This window comes from Ctenopharyngodon idella, chromosome 18 (assembly GCF_019924925.1).
Source record: "Ctenopharyngodon idella isolate HZGC_01 chromosome 18, HZGC01, whole genome shotgun sequence".
Classification (NCBI taxonomy): domain Eukaryota; kingdom Metazoa; phylum Chordata; class Actinopteri; order Cypriniformes; family Xenocyprididae; genus Ctenopharyngodon; species Ctenopharyngodon idella.
The window spans coordinates 1,769,694-1,793,905 of record NC_067237.1 but is presented as its reverse complement, the minus strand read 5'-3'; the positions used below and the strand labels follow the sequence as shown (position 1 = coordinate 1,793,905).

The window sequence follows — 24,212 nt, the reverse complement described above, 5'->3', positions numbered from 1 at the left end:
TCTGATGCTTTTTTGGAAACAGCCACTAGGTGGCGCTTCAGTAGAGCGGCTGCCATTTTAAGGTGAAAATGCCAACTGGACAACATAATCCATCACATCTTGCACACCCAAAATCTCCGAATCTCATAGCCAAATCAGAAGCGCAATAGAAAATTTCTCCAAATTAAGTCATCAGTAAATTTTATGACACCTACAGTAAATATTGTATTGTCTTATATATGTTTTGTGGAATCCAGTTGCTTTCACCCCAAAATGGCGGAAGCGTAGGGCTGCTGCTGGGTGCTTGTGTTGCAATGGAACGTTCTGTTGGCTTTCACTTCTTGTCAATATAAGTTCTTTGGTTACTTGTTTAGTCTATCCACCTGTTTCCGGGGGACGCTACTGTAAAAAAGAACGTGGGTACAACTTCCGGTGAATTGGCGGAAGTAGCATACCAATGATATTTTGTGTGCTAATAACGAAGAGGCTAAGTGTTTTTCGGATAATTGTTTACTTTGTAAAGTTGCAAACCTTTATGAGAGATGTCGTTACGGCGCTCAGGGACAACATTTCAGTCTAGCACATTTATTAGTTAATAATATCACAATACAATAAACAGTTTTCGTGCCCTTAATTGTCCTTTACTTTACTGACCTTCCACAAAAGTGCTGCTGCATGACTACAAGAGCGTCCTGGCCCTGCAATACATGAACAACCCGCTGTCTGTTCTTCATCTGTCACTGATGCTAGCACCAAAGTCTTATGATGTGATATTTTACTCCTACTGGTTTTGTGCGTGCCAGAGCCAGTTGCATGTCCACTGTCATATATGCAATGCTAAAGGCTACTTATGCTAACCACTGCGATTTAAAAAATGCACGTTTATGGAAAACACCAGAGATTGCTTAAGGAACGTAGACAATTCATATATGATTATAATCGTGTATTTATTTAGTTTAATGTTTTATCTGTCCCTTCTCTGTGCCTTTGTTGATACCGGACAAATGCATACGCATATCTTACAAAGATTCACACACTCCGGTTAACTTGTATAACTCATAACTCCTGTTTTCTTCTCATGAGCTCCCTCTGTTGCTCTGGCTGAAAGGATAACGGTATAGAAAGACGGGAGAGATCGCTCAGACCTCCTCGGATTGCAGTCATCGCGTAATTCAGAGGAAAATTCATAGAAATGCTCAGAAAAGTGACGTAAACAGATTATTTTATTAATATTTTTTTAAATGTGTAAGCCTTTGGACTTAAAAGCCTTAATAGAGTTGTTTTGTGCATTCTTGTGATCGTAAATAAATGGAAGCAGGTGCAACTGAATAGGTATGTATTCTCTTTTTGTCAATATAAATATCAGTTAGATTCAGCATGATTGATGTGCATTCCTGACATAAATAAATAAATAAATTACTGTTACTGTAACATTTTTTTATTGTGAAACATTATTCAAATATTGATGCTGGAATCTTAAGTCTTTAAGTAAAGGCCAAACGTTCGCAAGTTTGGATCGCTAAATCTTGAATGACTGTCAACTGAATGAATGAGTGTCACGTCCAGCTTGTTTACTTCAACCGGGAGACGCTCCCACTTTTGACGCAAGGCCTCATGGGGCGTAGGAAACTTGTTGATAGGTGTGAGGTGTTTCTTTACAGAGTGACATCGCCATCTACTGGCCTGGCAGCAGAATACAGCGATTTTAGTCGTTTTGACAACAGTCGTCAAAAAACTTTTGTTTTTAGTACACCATTGTCATGTAAACTTAAACTAAGATGGAATAACTTAAACTTAAACTCAAACTTGAATTAGAAATGTTGCGTTTGCAACTAGCTGAAATAAAATAAGTGAAATAATCGGAAATATATAAAAGCCAAATAGAAATGTTTATATATAAAAAAAAAAATAAAAAAAAACGACAAACTAAAAATGACAAAGGACATTTAAACAAAAACTAGTTTTTAAAGAGAGTGATTAAAACCTAAACAAATTAAATTTAAAAAATAAAAAAGCTCATTCTAAATATTAATAACTACTATAATAGTATATAAATAATACAAAACAACACTGATTTCACATAGAAAAAATGTTACACATGATTTTAGTTGAGAGCTGACGAGATTAGGGAGGTCAGTTCCGATCATGGCCAGATGTTCTCTGTCATGATCCATGATCCTCCTGGATTTGGCCGTTCTTCTGTCCTTCTGATTTTCATTATAGAAAGACCCAATCTGATAAATAGTTTCAAAGGCTTAATGTTTTCGTTTAGATTAAAACACACATGTGCATGCGTTACTGATCACATCCAAGCACTTGAATATACAGGAGAACTGATGGACCGATGAACAGCAGCAGAAATATTCGACCGTTTGGAATTGCCAGTATCTGAATAATGTGGGATTTTGTCTGATTTGCTGAGAGAGTAAAAGCAGATCAATTCAGACGGACTCTAATCCTCCACAGCAAGATTACTTTCTCTCTCTCTCTCGAACACATACAGTCACACGTGGATCCGGGTGAAATCAGTGTAGTGTGAGAAATGTGACCGTTATAAAGACACTTTATCCGTCAGTCAACTCAGGAGCAGAAACCTAGAGGTACTCATTCTCTTTAATTGTTTATTTTCTTCTACATCCATCTAACATATTATACTGCCTAAATTGCTCTGATAGGAACAGGCTCATGACCTTCCTGCATTTATCCATCAATGTCTTGATTTGTGATTTTTAAAGCTGAATGGATTTATGAATGGAAAATGTGTTTTAATGGCCAAATTGTGGTTAAGTGAAGTTCAACGGTTTGTTTTGGGTTATCCCGGTAAATTTATTATCATTTGCAGCTGTAAAAAAAAAAAACTGATTGAGATTTAAGCAGCATGTTCCTAAATTAACATTTTATTATTTCATTGCCCTTTCATAACTTAGGAGATTCTCAATTAACAGGGAAGGTTCTTAGAAGGTTCTCTTAAAGTTATGAACAAACGTGTTCCGGTAATGTTAATAGAACGTTCACTCAAAGTTTTTCTGGTCTTCAATAATGTTCTCAAAACGTTAGCACAAAAAACATTGTTTATACATTGTTCATGGAATTTTTTTTGGTGTCTCATAAGAGTGTAGAGCTGTTGGAAATATATTGGATATTATTTTCTAATCTTATTATTATTATTTTTTTTTTTTTTAATATAACATATATTATTTATATTAGGGCTCATCTAATAATAAACTTCATGTAAATGTGGTCAGCGTTGCTCAACAAGATGGCCCACATTAGTGAACATGAGTTCTTGTGTGGGGTTGCATGTGCCTGTTGACCTTTTTAATATCCAAATGTGCCGACATGTGGCAGCAGGACGCCTGATTATGCACATGACTTCAGGAGCAAAATGTTCACAGTTGATTCACCTCGTTTTATTTTAATGTCATTTTACCTAGCGCTTCACTCAAATGTTGGCTATTTTACTTTATATGTTTTGCTTCATGCTCCTTTGGTTTGGTTTGCAATGGGCTGGAAGTAATGAAAAGCCTTTTCACTGGAAAGCTGCCTCAGCTTGAGTCCTGCGACGAGGAGAAAACAAGGAACTTTGGGAGGCGACCAGTCTCATTTTAAAAGGCCTGATTTATTAAATATATATTATGAGGCTCATGATGATTTTAAAGCAAGCTGTGCAAAATCAGTCATAAATTATTCTTATCAGTCATAGTTATGGTCCTTTTCATGTGAGTTTGAGCATTAGCTTTTACATCTTTGACAATGTTAATATATAAACAGTATTGTCTTTGATTTTATAACTGTGTAACTTTTTGGCATTTAGTTTATATATATATATATATATATATATATAAAAATAAAAATCTATATATAATATTAAAAAAAAATACACACACACATACTCTGCTCAAAAAAATTAAAGGACCACTTTTTAATCAGAGAATAGAATCAAGTCAGTTAAACTCCTGGTATATTGATCTGGTCAGTTCAGTAGCAGAGTGGGTTGTTAACCAGTTTCAGCTGCTTTGGTGTTAATGAAATTAACAACAGGTGCACTAGATGGGCAACAATGAGACAACCCCCAAAACAGAATTGGTTTTACAGGTGACTGACTTTTTTTTTTTTTTTTTTTTTCCTACTCATCTTTTCTGACTGTTTTTCACTAGTTTTGCATTTGGCTAGGGTTACTGTCACTACTGGTAGCATGAGGCGATACCTGGACCCTACAGAGGATGCACAGGCAGTCCAACTCCTTCAGGATGGCACATCAATATGTGCCATTGCCAGAAAGTTTACTGTGTCTCCCAGCACAGTCTCAAGAGCATGGAGGAGATTCCAGGAGACAGGCAGTTACTCTAGGAGAGCTGGACAGGGCTGTAGAAGGTCCTTAACCCATCAGCAGGGCCGGTGTCTGCTCCTTTGTGCAAGGAGGTATATGATGAGCACTGCCAGAGCCCTACAGAATTACCTCCAGCAGGCCACTGGTGTGAATGTCTCTGACCAAACAATCAGAAACAGACTTCATGAGGGTGGCCTGAGGGCCCGACGTCCTCTAGCGGCCCCTGTTCTCACTGCCCGGCACCGTGGAGCTCGACTGGCATTTGCCATTGAACAGCAGAATTGGCAGGTCCGCCCCTGGCGCCCTGTGCTTTTCACAGATGAGAGCAGGTTCATCCTGAGCACGACATATGTGAAAGGGTCTGGAGAAGGCGTGGAGAATGTTATGCTGCCTGTAACATCATTCAGCATGACCGGTTTGGTGGTGGGTCAGTGATGGTCTGGGGAGGCATATCCATGGAGGGACGCACAGACCTCTACAGGCTAGACAATGGCACCCTGACCACCATTAGGTATCGGGATGAAATCCTTGGACCCATTGTCAGACCCTACGCTGGTGCAGTGGGTCCTGGGTCCCTTCTGGTGCACGACAATGGCCGGCTTCATGTGGCGAGAGTATGCAGGCAGTTCCTGGAGGATGAAGGAATTGATACCATTGAATGGCCCTCACGCTCGCCTGACCTAAATCCAATAGAACACCTCTGGGACGGTATGTTTCGGTCCATCCGACGCCGCCAGGTTGCACCTCAGACTGTCCATGAGCTCAGTGATGCCCTGGTCCAGATCTGGAAGGAAATACCCCAGGACACCATCCGTCGTCTCATTAGGAGCGTTCCCTGACGTTGTCAGGCATGCATACAAGCACGTGGGGGCCATACAAACAACTGAGTACCATTTTTGAGTTGCTGCAATGAAATTTCAGCAAAATGGACTAGCCTGCTGCATCATTTTTTCACTTTGATTTTCGTGGTGTCTTTGAATTCAGTCCTCTGTAGGTTGATCATTTTCACTTCCATCAAACGATGTGGCATCCTTTCATTCCTAACACATTACCCAGTCCATATCAGTAATTAAAATTTTTTGAGCAGTGTATAAACAGTATTGTCTTTGATTTAATAACTATGTAACCAGAAAAAGATGTTAGCAGCAGATCCTTTAAGTTGTGAGGTGGAGCCTCCTTGGATCGGACTTGTTTGTTCAGCACATCCCACAGATGCTCGATTGGATTGAGACCCATTCCCATGAAAGGGTGTACATGGTCTGCAACAATGCTTAGGTAGGTGGTACGTGTCAAAGTAACATCCACATGGATGGCAGGACCCAAGGTTTCCCAGCAGAACATTGCCCAAAGCAGTCATATCACCCTGTAGCCTGAGACTGGTCGCCTAGTGAAGCTAAGCAGGTCTGAGCCTGGTTAGTACCTGGATGAGAGACCTCCTGGGAAAACTAGGTTGCTGCTGGAAGAGGTGTTAGTGAGGCCAACAGGGGGTGCTCACCCTGTGGTCTGTGCGGGTCCTAATGCCCCAGTATAGTGACGGGGACACTATACTGTAATAAGCATCGTCCTTCGGATGAGACGTTAAACCGAGGTCCTGACTCTCTGTGGTCATTAAAAATCCTATGGCACTTCTCGTAAAGAGTAGGGGTGTTACCCTGGTGTCCTGGCCAAATTCCCTCCATTGGCCCTTACCAATCATGGCCTCCTAATAATCCCCATCCATTGAATTGGCTCTATCACTCTCTCTCCTCTCCACCTACAGCTGGTGTGTGGTGAGCGCACCGGCGTCGTTATACTGTGGCTGCCGTTTCATCATCCAAGTGGATGCTGCACACTGGTGGTGGATGAAGAGAGACACCCTGATATGACTGTAAAGTGCTTTGGGTGTACAGTAGTACATATGAAAGTGTTATATAAATGCCTCCCTCCATTTATTCATTCGTTCATTCAAAGCATCACACTGTCTCTGCCGGCTTGCCTTCTTCCCATAGTGCATCCTGGTGCCATGTGTTCCCCAGGTAAGCGACGCACACGCACCCGGCCATCCGCGTGATGTAAAAGAAAACATGATTCATCAGACCAGGCCACCTTCTTCCATTGCTCTGTGGTCCAGTTCTGATGCTCACGTGCCCACTGTTGGCACTTTCGGCGGTGGACAGGGGTCAGCATGGGCACCCTGACTGGTCCGTGTCTATGCAGCTCCATACGCAACAAACTGCGATGCACTGTGTATTCTGACACCTTTCTATCAGAACCAGCATTAACTTCTTGAGCATTTTGAGCTACAGTAGCTCGTCTGTTGGATCGGACTAAACGCGACCCTGTTGCCGGTTCACCACCGTTCCTTCCTTGGAGCACTTTTGATAGATACTGACCACTGCAGACCGGGAACACCCCACAAGAGCTGCAGTTTTGGAGATGCTCTGACCCAGTCATCTAGCCATCACAATTTGGTCTTTGTCAAACTCGCTCAAATCCTTACACTTGCCCATTTTTCCTGCTTCTAACACTTCAATTTTGAGGACAAAATGTTCACTTGCTGCCTAATATATCCACCCACTAACAGGTGCCGTGATGAAGAGATGATCAGTGTTATTCACTTCACCTCTCAGTGCTCATAATGTTATGCCTGATCGGGGTGTGTGTGTGTGTTAGGGCTGGGCGATATGACCAAAATCTTATATCACGATATGAGTAATTTTATGTCACGATAACGTTATATATCACAATATAGTTATTTTTGCTTTTAAATAAGATTTTTATGAAATCAAAATTTTCCATGTCATTGAAATTTCATAATTATCATCAATTATTATATCATCAATAATTTAAAAAATTTATACTAGCCTAAAAAACTCTAAAGCTTATTGAAGACAAATAAACTGTGATAAGGAAAGAGCAAAGAAAACAAACTACAATAGAACAAAGACAGACGAAATAGACCTACATGAAAAAACTTCAAGCTCTAGAAAATGTATAAAATAATCAAAGGTATAAAAAACAATGCATAGTCTTTACTGTGTAAATTAAATATACATTTATTCTTATTGAAGTTTCGGCTTCATGTCGCGCGTCTCTCAGACGGCGCTGAGAAACAGTCTTTCAGAGAGCGCGTGCATATGCTGAAATGAGTTGTCCTTTGCTGCTAATTGCACTTAAACGGTTTAAAACCACTTGTTTAAAACAATGCTTAAAAACTCATGCAAATTATAAGCTTTCGTGACCGCGCAGCATAGCAACCTCACGCGACAGAGACGATCGTCCAAAATCTCTACCAGTTGACAAATTTCTACCGGCTAATCGCGTCTACCAGTATATCGCCCACCCCTACTTATTGTGCTTAATACACTTTAACATTGAGCACATCTCTAATTCTTGATCGCCTTCTGAGAGAGGCAGGTTTCATGCGCGCACTTTGGCAGTGTGCCAGTCAGTCAGCACGAGCGCTACACCGAGTTCCTTTTCAGGATATATTCCGCTTATATTTCTTTTAACATCAAGCATGTCCCGCTCTTTATATTTCCATTCATGCATTTCATCACTCTGAAGTGTCAATAGTGCGATATTTACATACTACGATATGTACGATATAGCAGAATCTCTAACGATAGACATTTTATTTTGTGGTAACGATATATATCGTCATCGCACAGCCCTAGTGTGTGTGTGTGTGTGTGTGTGTGTGTATATATATATATATATTTCTTTCAAATCAAATTTAATTTAAACTTAAATGAATGTATTGCTGTGTATTGCACCCACTCAGCATTGGAGTTTGATTTGATTTAGTTGAGATCTTTACTATAATCTCCAGCAGCTCAAGGATAACCGGGACTGTATATTTCCTTTATGGCGGTGCTGTGAAGAGCTGTGGGTTAATGACGTGTGTATTCCCTCCGGTGAACTCAGAGGGCAGCCAATATATTTGTGAAGCATGACACAGAGTTTATATGACAGAGGCTTAAAGCATGGCTGTTCTTACTTTATAAATGAGCATGCAGATATATCTGTCAGCTGCTGCAATCTCTGCTGAACTAAAGCATGTTTACATGTGAGGACGCCTCATTAACATCAATGCTTATCATTGATAACAGCCTTTAGTTGTGACAAACAACAGAAGTCGCTCACTCCATGTAGACAAATGTATTTTCTCTGTGTGTGGGTCAGGATTTATTGCTGCCATTCTGTGTAGTTCTGTGCCAGCTAACAAAAATATATTATAAGAATGTTTATTATTATTATTATATTTATTTATTTATTTATTTATTTATTTTAATGATTAAAAAAAAAATCTTGGTTATATGAACATCAAGGGAACATTCCATTTTATCATTTTGAAAAACATGAGAGCGTTTAAGAATGTTCAGAGAACATTCAAAAGTAACAAGTATAACATTTAAAAGACAGATGAACATCCAACTAAAACTTCAGGAAAGCAAACAATGCATAAATAATGTTTTTGTGCTAACGTTTTGAGAACATTATTAAATACCAGATGACTTTGAACAAATGTTTTGTTAACGTTGCTGGAAGAACATTTGTTCATAACTTAGATTCATAAGTTCTGAGAATGTTCCCTGTTAGCTGGAAAATATTGACCTGATTCGAACTTTGAATATCTTTGGCTTTTAATTTAATCATATTAGACTTGAGTAGCTGTAATGAGGCGTATTCAGTAATCTTAATAAGATAATGAGTGAAAACTATATATCACTTGAAATTAGTTTCAAAGTGACACATCATTAATTTGAATTAAGAGTCAGAGGGATTTCTACATGTTTGCTCATCCTTTCATCCACATGCAGCAGATTTACTTTCACACTAAAATGGAGTTCTCCTCCAACCTTCAAACAGCTGTTATCAGCAATGAGGTGAAGAAGAGCAACATAACAAATTGATTGTCACTACCCAGAATGCACCTGTACACATCCAGACTGGTGACATTAGATGCCAGATGGGAGCGATTAAAAAGTTACATGATAAATAGAGATGCTTTTTAAACCAGATGCTACTAGTCACGTTAAGCAGTATGTATAGCAAATCTTAACTGCTTAGTGTTATCTTGATGTTATCGCCCAGCGGTATGTTTAAAGTAAAGTTGGGTAAATAGTACATCCTACATTACCTGCATACATACAATATACTCACGTAAAGCAATCAGTGTGATTCTTTATATCATCACAAAATGTAAACTATATTATTGCACAGCTCTATATATAAATAAAGGCTTTTGCACTGGAGGAACCTTTTCATAGTTTCTAGAACTATTGGCTGAAGTACCCAGATTTTACTGTGTTCGCACTGCAGGACCTAGGAATGATTTTAGTTCTAGGAACTCCTTTTGGGGGAACTAAATTAGCTCCTACTTCAGAGTAGAGTCTAAACCAGCACTGTAGAAACTATCAGTGACGTAAGTGTACGTTGACTGGTCAAACACCGGCACCCGGCATTTTCAAAAAGCTGTGTAAACATATTTACTTCACAAACATGGAAAATGCGATAATGACATTTACCTGTTGTCTGCAGGGTTGTTCTTTTCTCAGCCTCGATGATATGTAATACTGAAAGTTGTCATAGGAGATTTCGTCTCTTAGCCCCACTTTTTGCTCTTTCAGTCGTGTAAATTATGCGTTTACATTCCATCTCCGTTATCACGAAACCCAAGACACACAACAAAAACAGCTCTGATCACAGCATCCTCCATCCACCGGTTTTTAGCATTTGTAAATGCAGCACTAGACGCCGCTGTCGGCCGCTTCAGAGTTCCTATTCCCGGTGTGAATGCAACATGGCCCGGGGGAGAAATTAGCTCTCGGGGAACTATCCTAGTGGCTAGTTCCTATAACTGAGTTCCCAGAACTATTTGGTGCGAAAGCCCCTAATGCTGGATGTATATTTCATCCAACTATTTTGCATACACTATACTCACATAAAGGACCCATTGTGCCCTTTCTTCGAAGTCTTGATGTTGTTTTTGTGCTCTACTAGAACAGGTTTTCATGCTTGAATGTTCATTATTTTCCCATATTCTCCATTGTTGCAGCTCCTCTCTTCCCAGTCTGTCAGTAATGCTCTGTTTAGTTTCTGTCTCTATGAAGCCCCTCCTTCTGAAAAGCACAATGTGCTTTGATTGGTTGGCTGGAGCAGTGTGATGTGATTGGTCAAGTGCTTTGAGCATGTTTGGGAAATGCCCCGCCCCTTACTATAACCACCAGTTTCAACACAGTACTAACTAACTCAACCAGGCCCCGCCCCTTTATTCTGCGTATGAATTATTTAAATGAGAAATATTGTGACATGTTCGTTCCTGGAAGAAAACGCAAGACTAAAATGGAGGTGTTTCAGGGAGTTCAGAAACAGTGACACTGATATAGAGAACTTTACAGAGCTTTTTTTTACACACTAAAAGATGAACATGGAAAAAAGCATAATAGGACCCCTTAAAAAAAAAAAAAAAAAAGTAAAAAGGATGTTTTTATCATGTCCTGTTGACTTAAAGACTGAGACTGATTACATGCTCCATGTTTTCTCCCATTTCTTTCAGCATATTCAAGCGGTCAGTGGAGCCTTCATGGATTCTCAACACAATGGCAACACACCCCTTCAGACCTCCACCTCTAACCTCAACGCCATCTTGCCCAAACCAGCCGAGAAAGAAGAGGAGGACGAAACCATCTGGCTGTGGGTGGCTGTCATTGCAACCGTTGGCAACATTGTGGTGGTAGCAGTGGTGTGCGCCTGTGCCTTTTAGACCCCGTAGTGTCCAAGAACACAGCCTAAACTCCTGATCCTTCACCCATTTGCACCTTAGCACAGTATGTAGTATGCAAGCAACAACCTTCTGCCTCCTTTCTCCAAAGATGCTTTTGAGGCGAACTTAAAGGCAGCCAATTGATCTCTTATTTTAAATGAATTACATAGCACTTATTCTTCTATAGATTTTTTTTTTTTTTTTTTTTTATGACTAAACAAAGCATGGGTCAATTTCTTCATCAGAAGGGGTCGGTTACAGTTTGCTTGGTTATATAAGCCAGCATTGCGTAACATACTGTCAGCTGTCCAGTTGTTGATCAACATGATAAAGCAAATCCCTGGGACATGCGTCTCCAGATAGGATTTAAATAAGTGTGCATGTTTCTGAGTGTCAGTGCATGCTAAATTAGACAGATGGTTGTTGTCCGACAGGTCTATGCATTAACTGGCATTAGTTCACAGTGCTTCTGGCCATTCTACCCATTTTTTAATTCTGCCTCTAACGATGGAGTCAACACTTCTTTGGCCCACTGTTTGGCAATTTAGGACCGATATATTACCCATTACAACATATGTTAGACATAATTGTCAGCAAATGTGAGCATTGTGTTAGTGTATTCAATGTCATGTCAGAAAGATCATATTTACGACTTAAACAGACATGAACGTCACTACCAAGTCATAATTGCTGGTGGGAAACATGTACGTTTCTGAGTTGTGGGCGTGTCGGCCGCAGTGGATTCAGCGTCTGTATAAATGGTAAATTTGAAATATTTTTTTAAATTAATATTTACAACAAAACTACAAACAACAACAAAAGTTGCATGTACAAAATACCATAGTATTGTACAATTACTATAGAATATATAAAAGTTAAGTTTACAGCACCTTCATAAATTGAGTAAAAACAAAGCAAAAACACATTCGATACTCATTATTCATAATTTTGTAGGTGTAGAGTTAAAAAACCTTTTTAATTTTTGTTGAAAATGTATATCGCAATCTTGCTCCAATCTAAGTGAATTGAGCACACCTGACGTCGTAAATACGACTTCACAACTCGTAAATGCGAACGTCCGAGGAGGATTCTTTAGTTGAAGTGACTATTATCAGCTCTTTGATTGGCTGATTGGCAAGAAAATGCACAGACCCAAGCCATACTTCACAGTTCAGTAAATAAATGAATAAATAAACAGTCACTGGCAAAACATTTATAATTTATATTAGAAATAGAAATTTTTTTTTTTTTTTTTTTTTTTTTTTTTCATTAGACTATACAACTACTTTTTAATTAGTTGTATAGTCTAGTTTAATTAGTCGTCAACGAGAAAAAAAGCTTTTTACATCTACCAGTTGGGACTAACGTCATGCTAACCAGCCTATATACCAAGGGGGCGTTTATACAACACCTTTTTATGTTTTGGCCGTTCATTTACACAACAACGGCATTTTGGGGGCCTGAAAATGCAAACTTTTGAAAACAGGTTTCAAAGTGCAAGTTTTTTTAAATTGCCGTGTAAACTACAAAACATGAATTTATGAAAACGGTGATGTCATGCGCATGCATGTGATGTGTTTATAGGCGCGTAGTGTTTCTTTACAAAGATCTCCATCTACTGGTCTGTCAGCAGATTACAGCTTTTTTTTTTTTTTTTTTTTTTCGGGGGTCCATGCAAACGGGGAACATTTTACGTTTTTAGTACATCGTTGTAATGTAAACGTACTTTCAGACTCTGGTTGAAAGTGGCATTGAATTCAGTGTTTCCCATTATTTTTCAGAAAATGGGATATCTAGGAATGGCTTATTGATAGTCTCTGCACATTAAACTTGAATAGGACAAGTGTTTTAACAACAAAAAAACATCACCTTTCACTTTTTTGAGTTTCTGTCCTACTATAATCCCACTCAAACCGACTTCTCTCCCATTTAATTCTTTTAATTTAGTCTCTTTTGTAAAAACATTAGCCTTGTCAGCTTCAGTCCGAGTTCATAGTTTAGTGTGAGCGTGTGCAAGATAAAATTAGTGCTTGGATGATGCTGAATCTCATCTTCTGTGGGTTAAGATACAGAAATACCACCTCATTAATTCAATCATAGCTCATTTTTCAACACCCAAAAGTCTTTTTTCTGGCCTGTTGATGGTCCGCACAATTACTAATGGTCTGCTGGATCTCTGAACTGAAACATGACTTTTGTTCCACCGCGATTAATCAAACCATGGTGGAGGAGCTTTAGGTTCAGAGGTTAAAGCTCATTTAGCATGCAGTCGCTCTGTATTATGACATCTGAGACAGAGTCGTGGGTGAACTCCATTTTGCGGGGTTTCACTTCAGAGATGATATAGATAGTGTTCTGTGACAGTCTTCACCCTCTGTTGCACAATATTGTCTATATATAGACATTTATAATGTTACAAAAAAAATTATTTAAAATAAATGCTGTTCTTTTGAAGTAGCACTACTGTTTTCAACATTGATAATCAGAAATTATTCTTGAGCAGAAAATCAGCATATCAGAATGATTTCTGAAGGATCATGTGACACTGAAGACTGGAGTAATGATGCTGAAAATTCAGCTTTGATCACAGGAATAATTTACATTTTATGTATTCACATAGAAAATGGATATTTGAAATTGAAATATTATTTATTAATATTACTGTTTTTATTGATCAAATAAATGCAGCTTTGGTGAGAAGAAGAGACTTCTTTAAAAAGCATTAAACTCTTTCCAACCCCAAACGTTTGAATGTTATGTGTTAAAGCCGATCTATAAATCTTCTGATTTCATCTGTCTCAAATAGTGCAGACTTTACAGATATCCATCGCTCGGCTTTGCTCTGTGGTGAAGCAGGCTGAAGGGTTGAATCGTGTCTCCCTCTCCCTGTATTTTCCTTCAGGAGTTTGGCAACAGGGCTGTGGTTTTTTTCTGGCCATAGTTTGATCTCAGAAATGTGGCACAGCTGTAACACCGTTTGTGTGCTTGACTCCGGAGTCAATGGAGACGCAGGTGTCCATCACGCTCTCAACCACACCACAATGTGCCTTAGGGAACGTAATGCTGCCGATCTGTGTGCTCTGGTGTGGACACAGTGGGAATGATCTCATTTTGGAGGTAAGTTTTCTTTAAATTCTTTTATAGACAATTTTAAGCTTAATTTATAGCCAGCTCTTCTGCATTTACCTAACTGCCGGAAGCGAGTTATTTAAGTTTTTAAAGTTTTAAATATGGATATTTTTCTTACACAAATGCATCACTTCGCATCAGAAGGCCTTTATTAACCCCCCGGACCTGTGTGGATATATTTTATGATGGATGGTTGCACTTTTTTGGGCTTCAATATCTCATCCTCTATTCACTGCCATTATAAAGCTTGGAAAAGCAAGGACATTATTTAATATAACTCTGATTGTATTCGTCAGAAAGAAGAAAGTCATATACATCTAGGATGGCTTAAGGGTGAGTAAATCATGGGGTAATTTTCATTTTTGGGTGAACTATCCCTTTAATACACAGCTTTCTGGAATTCTGATTGGTCAATTACATCACATAATTACGCATAATAATTTCTACACTTTACACTACTGGGTCAAAAGTTTCGAATAATTAAGAATTTTTAATGTTTTTGAAAGGAGTCTCTTATGCTCGGGTAAAAACTGTAATATTGTGAAATGTTTTTACCATTAAAAGAAATGTTCCCGTTCAGTCAGTCACGTTCGACATTACGTCGATACTGACGTAATGGGGTCTCAACTGGGAGCCCAATCACCTCCAAGTGGTACAAAACAAGCCAATGGGAATTGGTCAGTGAGATTTACATGCCGAGTCACACCCACCCGGCACATCCGGGTATAAATGGGACCGGCATACTTACTTTATTCATACTTTTGCTTCAGAGCCGAGAGGTCACAAGCGATTGCTCTTAATCCATTTACCTTTCAAGGGCAATTCCTCATTAAGAGAGCAAATAGCAATTTTAATTGCTATTAGAATTTCTCCACAAACCGCAATTTTCATTGCTTTGTTGCCTCGAAGCTCGTGGATTTCTCAGCTGGTGTGAAGGCGCAGTTCAGTGGCGTGTCAGCATTTCATCCATCAGCATTTCAGCTATAAGAGCAGTCCCTAAAAGTGCAAGCACAGGCAATCAGCGTCTTTTTCAAGATGTTTTTTTTTTCCATCTGTGTTTCTGAATGCGGTCATTTCCTGGCCTCATCTGATGGCCACGATCGCTGTCTCACATGCCTGGGCAAACAGCACGCTGAGAAAGCGCTCGTGGATGGTACACGCTTTCACTGTGAGCACATGTCCATGTTGGTGTTGCGATCGCGACTTTCCTTCTTTAACACGGAGGCACGAGTCCCCTCTGCTGCTACCCAGCCCCCTGCGGCTTTTCTCAGTAGAGCTGCGGGTCTGGTTAGCACTTTGGAAGATCTCCTCTAGCGCGCCATGTGCCATCGTGTTGCCGGAGGCTGGTGCAGGTCCCTCACATGAGGCACCTCGTGTCTCATTCAGCGCTCCGGATGAGGATCTGATGTCGATCGCTGCATTGGAGAGGGCTTTTGTCCTGAGGAGGCTGAACTACTCCCCTCGGGGGTGATTGTTCAGGCCGAATCGGATTCAGAGTTGATGGCCATGCCGCGGGCATTGAGCTCGAGTGGAACCCTCCACTGTGTGCCGAATGCTCGCGGCTGGATGATTGGCTCCTGGGCATGGCTCACAGCCGCATGACGCTCCAAAGCCTTTCTTCCTGGAAGTGCATAAGGAGGTTCAGAAAACGTCAAGGCACCTTTTACTGCCAAGAACTGTTCTTCTGCCTTCCTCCACTCTCACTACCCTCGATGGCAGGGCTGCCAAGGTTTACGTGGACATTCCACAGGTGAAGCGTGCAAATGTGATGCACTTGTGCCCGCAGTCTGCCGCCACCTGGCAGAATTGTCCACACCTCCTCTCCAAGGTCAGTCAGACGACGGCAGCTCTGCATGCCATGGCCATCCTGCGGGTCCATCAGGCAAAAGCTCTGAAAGAGCTGCACGAGGGTAGTTTTGAGCCGGGGTTGTTGCAGGAACTGCGCACGGCAACTGACCTTGCCCTCTGGGTGATGAAAGTCACAGTGCGGGCCCTCAGCCAGACAATCTACACTCTGGTTGTCCAGGAACGTCATCTTTGGTTGGCCCTGGCTGACCCCCCATTTCCCAGGCCGGCTTCTTCAGCGAACCAGCAGTTCTCAGCAGTCCAGAAGGAGACGGAGGCCATAAAGCACATCTTGCCATGGCGTGATACTGCTTCCTCACTCTCAGCCACACCCTCATTCGCCAAGGGCAGGGAGCTTGCGTTTCAGGGATGCACTGCCTCCTCACGCCTTCCTGCCCATTCCCTCAGGGGACTTACGGAGACACGTGAGTGCACCGCCTTCACCACCTCTACTTCGGGATGCTCTGCTTCCCGGGTTGGGCCTCAGTGCTCCTTGAACCGGGCCCTTCACAAGCTCCCGTTCATGATGTTCACCCTGAAACGCATCCTCACGTGCGTTCGCTCCCAGGATTGGTTCGCAGCAATCGACCTGAATGACGCAATTCTCCCTTGACACAGACCATTTCTACGCTTTGCATTCAAGGGTCAAGCATACCAGTACAAGGTCCTCCCCTTCGGGCTGTCCCTGTCTCCCCGTGTCTTTACCAAAGTCACGTAAGGTACCCTTGTCCTGCTCAGGGAGGTGGGCATTCAACTATCTTGATGACTGGCTCATTCTGGCCCAGTCCCGAGATCAATTATGTGAACAATGGGAACTTTTGCATCTCAGCTGGTTGGGGGTTCAAGTCAACTGGGAAAAAGAGCAAGCTCTCCCCGTGCAGAGCATCCCTTTTCTCTGTGTTTCTCCGGAGTTGGACTCGGTCAACATCACAGCGCGCCTCACCAATGAGCGTGCGCAGTCTGATGAACTGCCTGAATACATTCACGCAGAAAACAGCGGTTCCACTGAAGCAATTTCAGAGGCTCCTAGGGCATATGGCATCCGCAGCCGCGGTCACGCCACTCGGATTTTTGCACATGAGATCGCTTCAGCACTGGCTACACAGTCTAGTCCCGAGATGATTGGCATGGCGCCATGGCACGCTCCATGTGGCCATTACACCGAACATTAATGGTCGGACCTTGCCTTTTTACGGGCCGGAATGCCCTTAGAACAAGTGTCCAGGCATGTTGTCACGACAGATGCCTCCACCAGCAGCTGGGGTGCCGTATGCAATGGGCATGCTGCCTCGGGCTCCTGAACAGGACCCCGACTGCAGTGGCATATCAATTGCCACGAGTTGCTAGGGTACTCCTTGTTCTGCGCAGGTTTCGACCGCTGCTGCATGACAAGCATGTATTGTCAGTCCGGACAAATACATCGACTGTGACGTACAACAACCATCAGGCTGGTCTACACTCTTGTCGCATGTCGCAACTCGCCCGCCATCTCCTCTGGAGTCAGCGGTGACTCGGGTCGCTGCACGCCATTTACATTCTGGGCGATCTCAATCGTGCAGCCAACGTGCTCTCATGACAACTCGCGCTCCCGGGACAGCTGATTTGGAGCCGATTCAGGGTCTGCGCAAATATGCATTTCCCCCAGTGAGCCTTCTTGCACAGACTCTGTTTTTCTTGCAAGACTCAGGTCTTGGTTTTTTGCGCCTTATTGGCCCAACCAAACCTGGTTCCCAGAGCTGATGCTTCTCGCGACAGCCCCTCTCTGGCGGATTCCCCCAAGGAAGGACCTGCTTTCTCAGGGACGGGGCACCATATGGCACCTGCTTCCTGACTTCTGGAACCTCCACATGTGGTCTCTGAATGGGACTTGAGTGGAGGACTTAAAGGGTAAATTCACCCAAAAATGAAAATAATGTCATTTATTACTCACCCTCATGTTGTTCTACACCCTTAAGACTTTCGTTCATCTTCGGAACACAAATTAAGATATTTCTGATGAAATCCGATGGCTCAATGAGGCCACTATTGAGAGCAAAGCCACCTAACCTCTCAAAATCCATAAAGGTACTAAAAACATATTTAAAACAGTTCATGTGAGTTCAGTGGTTCTACCATAATATTATAAAGTGACGAGAGTACTTTTTGTGCAGCAAAAAAAAACAAAAACAGTAACGACTTTTCAACAATATCTCGCGATGGCCGATTTCAAAACACTGCTTCTGAGATTTACGAAACTTTCGTTTCGAATTAGTGATTCTGATCTTCTATCAAACGGCTAAACTGCTGAAATCACGTGACTTTGGCACTTGGAACCACTGATTCGATTTGTAAAGCTCAGAAGCAGTGTTTTGAAATCGGCCATCACTAGATATTGTTAGTCTTTTTTTTTTTTTTTTTTTTTTTTTTTGGGAGCATAAGTATTTTCGTTGCTTTATTTTATTAAGGTAGAACCACTGTACTCACATGAACTGTTTTAAATATGTTTTTAATACCTTTATGGACATTGAGAGGTTCAGTGGCTTTGCTCTCAATATAGAGGCCTCACTGAGCCATCGGATTTCATCAAAAATATCTTAATTTTTGTTCCGAAGACGAACGAAGGTCTTAAGGGTGTAGAACGACATGAGGGTAATTAATGACAGAATTTTCATTTTTGGGTGAACTAACCCTAAGCCTTAAGTGGCCTACCGCCAGCGGTAGTTGACGCTATCACTTCGGCTAGAGCCCCCTCTACCAGGCATGTTTATGTCTTGAAGTGGAGTCTGTTCGCTGAGTGGTGCTCTTCCCGTTGGGAAGACCCACGGAAATGCCTGGTCAGCTCTGTGCTTTCCTTCCTTCAAGATGGTTTGGAGTGGAGGCTGTCCCTCCACCTTCTATGTTGCCGCCATCACAGCACATCACGTTGCTGTTGGTGGCAGGTCACTGGGAAAGCATGACCTGATCGTCGGGTTCCTGAGAGGCGCCAGAAGGTTAAATCCTCCTAGACCATGACTTATCGCCTCCTGGGACCTCTCTGTCGTCCTTTCAGACCTATAGAGAGCTACCTTCGCGCCCCTAGAGTCAGTTGAGCTTAAACACCTGTCTTTGAAGACAGCGCTACTGACCATGCTCGCTTCCTTCAAGAGGGTCGGGGATCTGCAAGCATTTTCGGTCAGCGAATCGTGCCTAGAATTCAGGACGGCTTTGTCTCGCATCATCCTGAGACCCCGGCTTGGATACGTGCCCAATGTTCCCACCATTCCCTTCCGGGACCAACTTGCAAGCGCTGCCCCTGGAGGAGGCAGACCCAGCCCTTGCGTTGCTGTCCTGTTCGCGCTCTGCGTACTTGTGTGGACCGCATGTAAAGCTTCAGAAGCTCAGAGCAGCTCTTTGTCTGCTTTGGAGGTCAGCAAAAGGGAATGGCTGTCTCCAAACAGAGGTTGGCCCACTGGATAGTGGTTGCCATCGCCTTGGCGTACCAGTCTCAAAGTGATTCGTGCCCCCTAGGGGTGAGGGCTCACTCCACTCAGGGTGTTGCTTCCTCCTGGGCGTTGGTGCACGGCGCCTCTCTGGCAGACATATGCAGATCTGCGGGCTGGGCGACACAAAACACATTTGCAAGATTTTATAATCTCTGAGTGGACCCGGTGTCCTCCCATATGCTGTCGACAGTTAGATAGCCACGGGTTCTTGATTGCCGCGCCGTTTTCCTCCAAGGACAGGAAGTGAGCACTAATTTGCTATTGTGGACTTCCTCTTGCATCTTGCGGCAGTCAGACGCAGCGGAGGCGTCTGATGCCAGGCCCAGTACTTGTGTGCATGCCAAGTTGGTCAGCCCCTGTACTGGGCTAGATGCCCATATGATGTGATTCCCTGCAGGTAATCCCATATGTGTAGTGTCAACGGTACGGTTTCCCTGACGATAAACCCATGTCTTTCCCTGGGCGACTCTGCTCTGCCCTGTCTCTGTGCCAGTAGCATTCCTCTCTGGTTAAGTAGGAGATCTTCCTTATGTAGTACTGCCCCATGGGTCAGTCGCTTTGGCGTTTTAAATAGGGACTCCATTACGTCAGTATCGACGTAACGTTGAACGTGTCTGACTGAATGGTAATGTCTAGGGTTACTATTGTAACCCCCGTTCCCTGAAAGAGGGAACGGAAACGTTACGTCCCCTTGCCATGGCCCTGAACTACAGCTGAATGGCCAGGATTCTTGTCTCGGCTCCTCAGAAAAATGTGAATCAAGTGAGTATACTGGTCCTATTTATAGCCGGATGTGCCGGGTGGGTGTGACTCGCATGTAAATCTTACTGGCCAATTCCCATTGGCTTGCTTTGTACCACTTGGAGGTGGTTGGGCTCCCAGGCGAAGACCCCATTACTTCAGTATCGATGTAAAGTATCAATAGTAACCTAGAGGGTTTTTTTTTTTTTTTTTATATAATTTATTCTTGTGGTCATTATATTATACTGAATTGGTGCCACAAAAATATGAAGCAGCACAACTGTTTTCAACATTAATAATAATCAGAAATGTTTCTTGATGATATTAGAATGATTTCTGAAGGATCATGCGACTCTGAAGACTGGAGTAATGATGCTGAAAATTCAGCTTTGATCACAGGAATAAATTACATTTTAACATATATTCACATAGAAAACAGTTCTTTAAATTGTAATAATATCTCAAAAAAAAAAAAAAAAATTCAAACAGTCTCGGTGAGCATAACAGACTTGAAAAAAACTTAATTCCAAACTTTTGACTGGTAGTGTATATTTGAATAATTGTATAATAATAATTGTTGCCATTTGCTAATTATAAATAAGCTCCATTCGATTTCATGTCCATTTATTTGGTAAGTAGCCCTGTAATAAGAGATAATGTACAGATGTGTGTCTGCCGTGATTGCACAAGTTGTATTTTGTGATAATGACCATGAATAATCTTGCACATTTGCTTCCAACCATCGAACTCGCCTTGAATCATAATCAGTCCTTGAATCCATTCTGCGATAAAGATATGATTTTAAAGAACAAGTCTGTGATAAGAGCTCATCAAAACTGTCATTGACACTCACAAATCTGGAGCTGGTCATCTGCATGATTTGTTCATCGCATTTTTTTTTTTTTTTTTTTTATTTTCGCTCCCATAATTCAAAACATCTTGATACTATTATGCATCATAGCTGAGGCTCTGTTTGCAGGGAGATCTTTGTGGTCTCACCTGATCCTTTAACACGTCTATTCTTGTCTTTCAGATTGAAAGGAACATGTTGCAGCCTAAAGGATGCTTGTATTCGAGCATATTCTCACAAGAATCAAATTCTTTGAGACACTTTGATATGCTGCAGCAGCACAATGGGAACCTGCTTTAAAGACACTCAGAAGTGGAGGAGCTTGTTTGATTATCAAGTGAATTCCTGCTGGGGAAATAGAGCAGATTCATAATGTCAACGTGCTCTGAATATCTGTAAATGTTAGGATCAGTAGAATGATTTTGTTTGTTTGTTTGTTTGTTTTACAGTTTAATCACAAAATGCATATGAGGGTTAACAGTATTTTTTGAGACGTATTTGGGTTATTTGCGTGTGGTGGAGACAGTTTGATTGAGAATCTCTTCAAAAGTGAGCAAAAAGACCAACTTTTTATTTTTATTAGTAGGACTGTCATTGACACAAAATATAGTTTTAATAATATTATGCATCTAATTGTTGATTTGTTGTATATGCATTTAGAGGGGGTAAAGTTTATAAAAAAAATAAGTTCATAGTAGATGAAACTATATAAATGGAGAAGAAGCACTTTATTTATTTACGCTGGTCAGTAGAACTTGTGATTTTCATTCAAACATCTTCTGTTTACGCATTGCATATCCATCTGCTTGCTCCTTATCGGTCCGATCTGAAATTTGTGAATGAATGAGTAACACCGGACCCTCAGGGACGCTTTTTGTAAACATTTACCTGACTCCAGCACAGCAATACAGCACTGTTTCACGTGCAAAAAATCCAGTTCAAGTTATCACAGATTGCACTGTTAAATGTGTGAAATGAACATATGGAAAGTACATGTAAAGTGGGACAGTTGAGCTCATCTATCATTATGTAAATATTCTTGGGAATGGGATGGCGCTTATGTAAGCATTTTTATCATCTTATAACCAACAGCCATGAAGTGTCAGAATGTGTCTCACTTTACCTGGATTCAAAGTGATCTGAACAGACTGGATTTCATTAAAATGATCGCCACGTCTATAATTCGTTTTGCCTTAACTATATTATAGCATTATAATAGCACATGATGCACACTTTAAAAATCTTGATAATTGTACCCGTTTAATTCATGCCAATATTTTTTTTTTTTTTTTTTTTTTTTTTTAAATGAAGATAAAACATATAAGTGACACATGTGATTATCTTTTATGAGCCCAGCCACTCATGCGTTTAGACTGTCTTGCATGTTGGCAAATATCTCTGTTCCGCTGTTATTTTATGCAAGTATTATTGTCTATACTGTACATAAAATTGTGTAAAAATTATGCATTCCTTCATGTATTTTCTTAAAATATTTGTGGAGCAAATATGTTATACTCAGTACAGTATACATTTTCATTTAATTTCATTTTCAACCAGAAAGGTTATTTATATGTTATTTATTTATTTTGACCTGTAGTAAAATAATCCAGTTGTGAGCTTTAAAAAAAATGATAATTAAGGAAGTTTTATCAAGGCCGATTTTGTCTTTTTTAATCTGTCTGTTACAGTAACTACAAGAACAAGTTCATATATTGGACACAAGTGTCTTAATACTCTTTAGTGATGATGTTTTTCTATACAATTGAATCACAATGACTAGTCTAGTGTTTGTTGAGAACAAATGCATAATATTCTGTCTTGTACTTTTGACCTGGAATGACTTGGCCGTGTCCGCTGTCTGGCTGTTCTATTCTCGGAGGCTTGACCATTTGCTGCAAAATCGCAGTCTCTGCATTTAATGGGCAAAAAAATCGTAATTACGCGCCACAAACAAGCCAGAGATTACTGATAAAGGAGCATTAATTTTTGCAACGCTAGTTCTCTCTCTGTTACACATTCTTTTTTTCCTCTCACACATAGATGCATTTATTGCCCTCCATCAAGAAGATCTAACAGAAAGCTAACCATTTCTATTTGCCCCAGAAGAAACTACAGTGGTGTAGTTTTGTAGTTTATCAGCATGGACTAACTGGACCATGCTGTAACCAGCCAAACCGCATTATCTTCACAATTTGTCTTCTAATTTACCCAAGACAGTTTCATTAAACTGCTGGGCCAGACCCAGTCATCTGGATCAACGGAAGGATGCAATCTGCTCTGATTGTGTGCAATGCAATTAAACTACAGTCATTTCTGCTTTCTGTAATCACAGAGCTGCTTCAAGAGGAGGTTTTACCTCAACTGTTTTTCCACACACTACTAAATATAGAGTCAGAAGCCAATTCTAATTAGAACATGATTGAGGATTATTGTGAGGATTACAATCTGTTCTTTATCATTTTCAAAACAAGTTAACCTGTTGATGATGGGTGGAGGACATTATTTACCCACTTATTTCTATTTAAATGTGTTTTAACTGTGAAATTCCCCCGCATAAAGATTCTTTTTGGAATGTTTTTAAACGATCTGAGTAACAGCAGGATTCTTTTCCATCCACTCATTGCCGTTGTGTCATCAAGACCTCTCAAAACCCTTTTATCTCTAGTCTTTTATTACGCACTATTATGTTTATTCACCATCCTCAAGGACCATCTTGACTTCTCGTCATAACATAGACAGTGAGTCAACAAAGTTTAAAGCATTTGCCAAGGTCTGTCTCGTTCTACCAGGTCTTCTTAATCTCTGATAACGTTCAAGTTCATGCCGTACTCAACAGACTGGAACATTTAAGATGCAATCACATTAGAGAAATTTCAAACGCCATCTCACGAGCAATTTGTACAAATTCGTACGACCTCATTTGTACAAATTCATATGATTTGTCTAAACCCCAGTGACGGGTACTGTAGGTTTTAGGGGTGGGGTTAGGGGTAGGTCATTTGTACGAATTCATACGAACTCGTAAAATACATACAATTTAGCAAAAAAACGTACTAATTCATACAAGTGAGGTCATACGTATTTGTACGAATTAGCCACCTCGTAAAATTTCGCATACAAAAAAAGTTG

The 24,212-nt window shown here is 41.0% G+C and overlaps 1 long non-coding RNA gene across 1 annotated transcript in view; it reads left to right on the top strand.

The window, feature by feature from the left end:
• Nucleotides 1-22,546, top strand: part of LOC127500161 (uncharacterized) — a 31,376-nt gene extending 8,830 nt beyond the window's left edge. The window contains exons 2-5 of the long non-coding RNA XR_007926274.1: nt 10,851-10,987; nt 13,960-14,174; nt 14,483-14,519; nt 21,267-22,546. This is a non-coding gene — a long non-coding RNA (uncharacterized LOC127500161). The remainder of the gene's footprint in view (nt 1-10,850; nt 10,988-13,959; nt 14,175-14,482; nt 14,520-21,266) is intronic.
• The last annotated feature ends 1,666 nt before the right edge of the window (nt 22,547-24,212 follow it).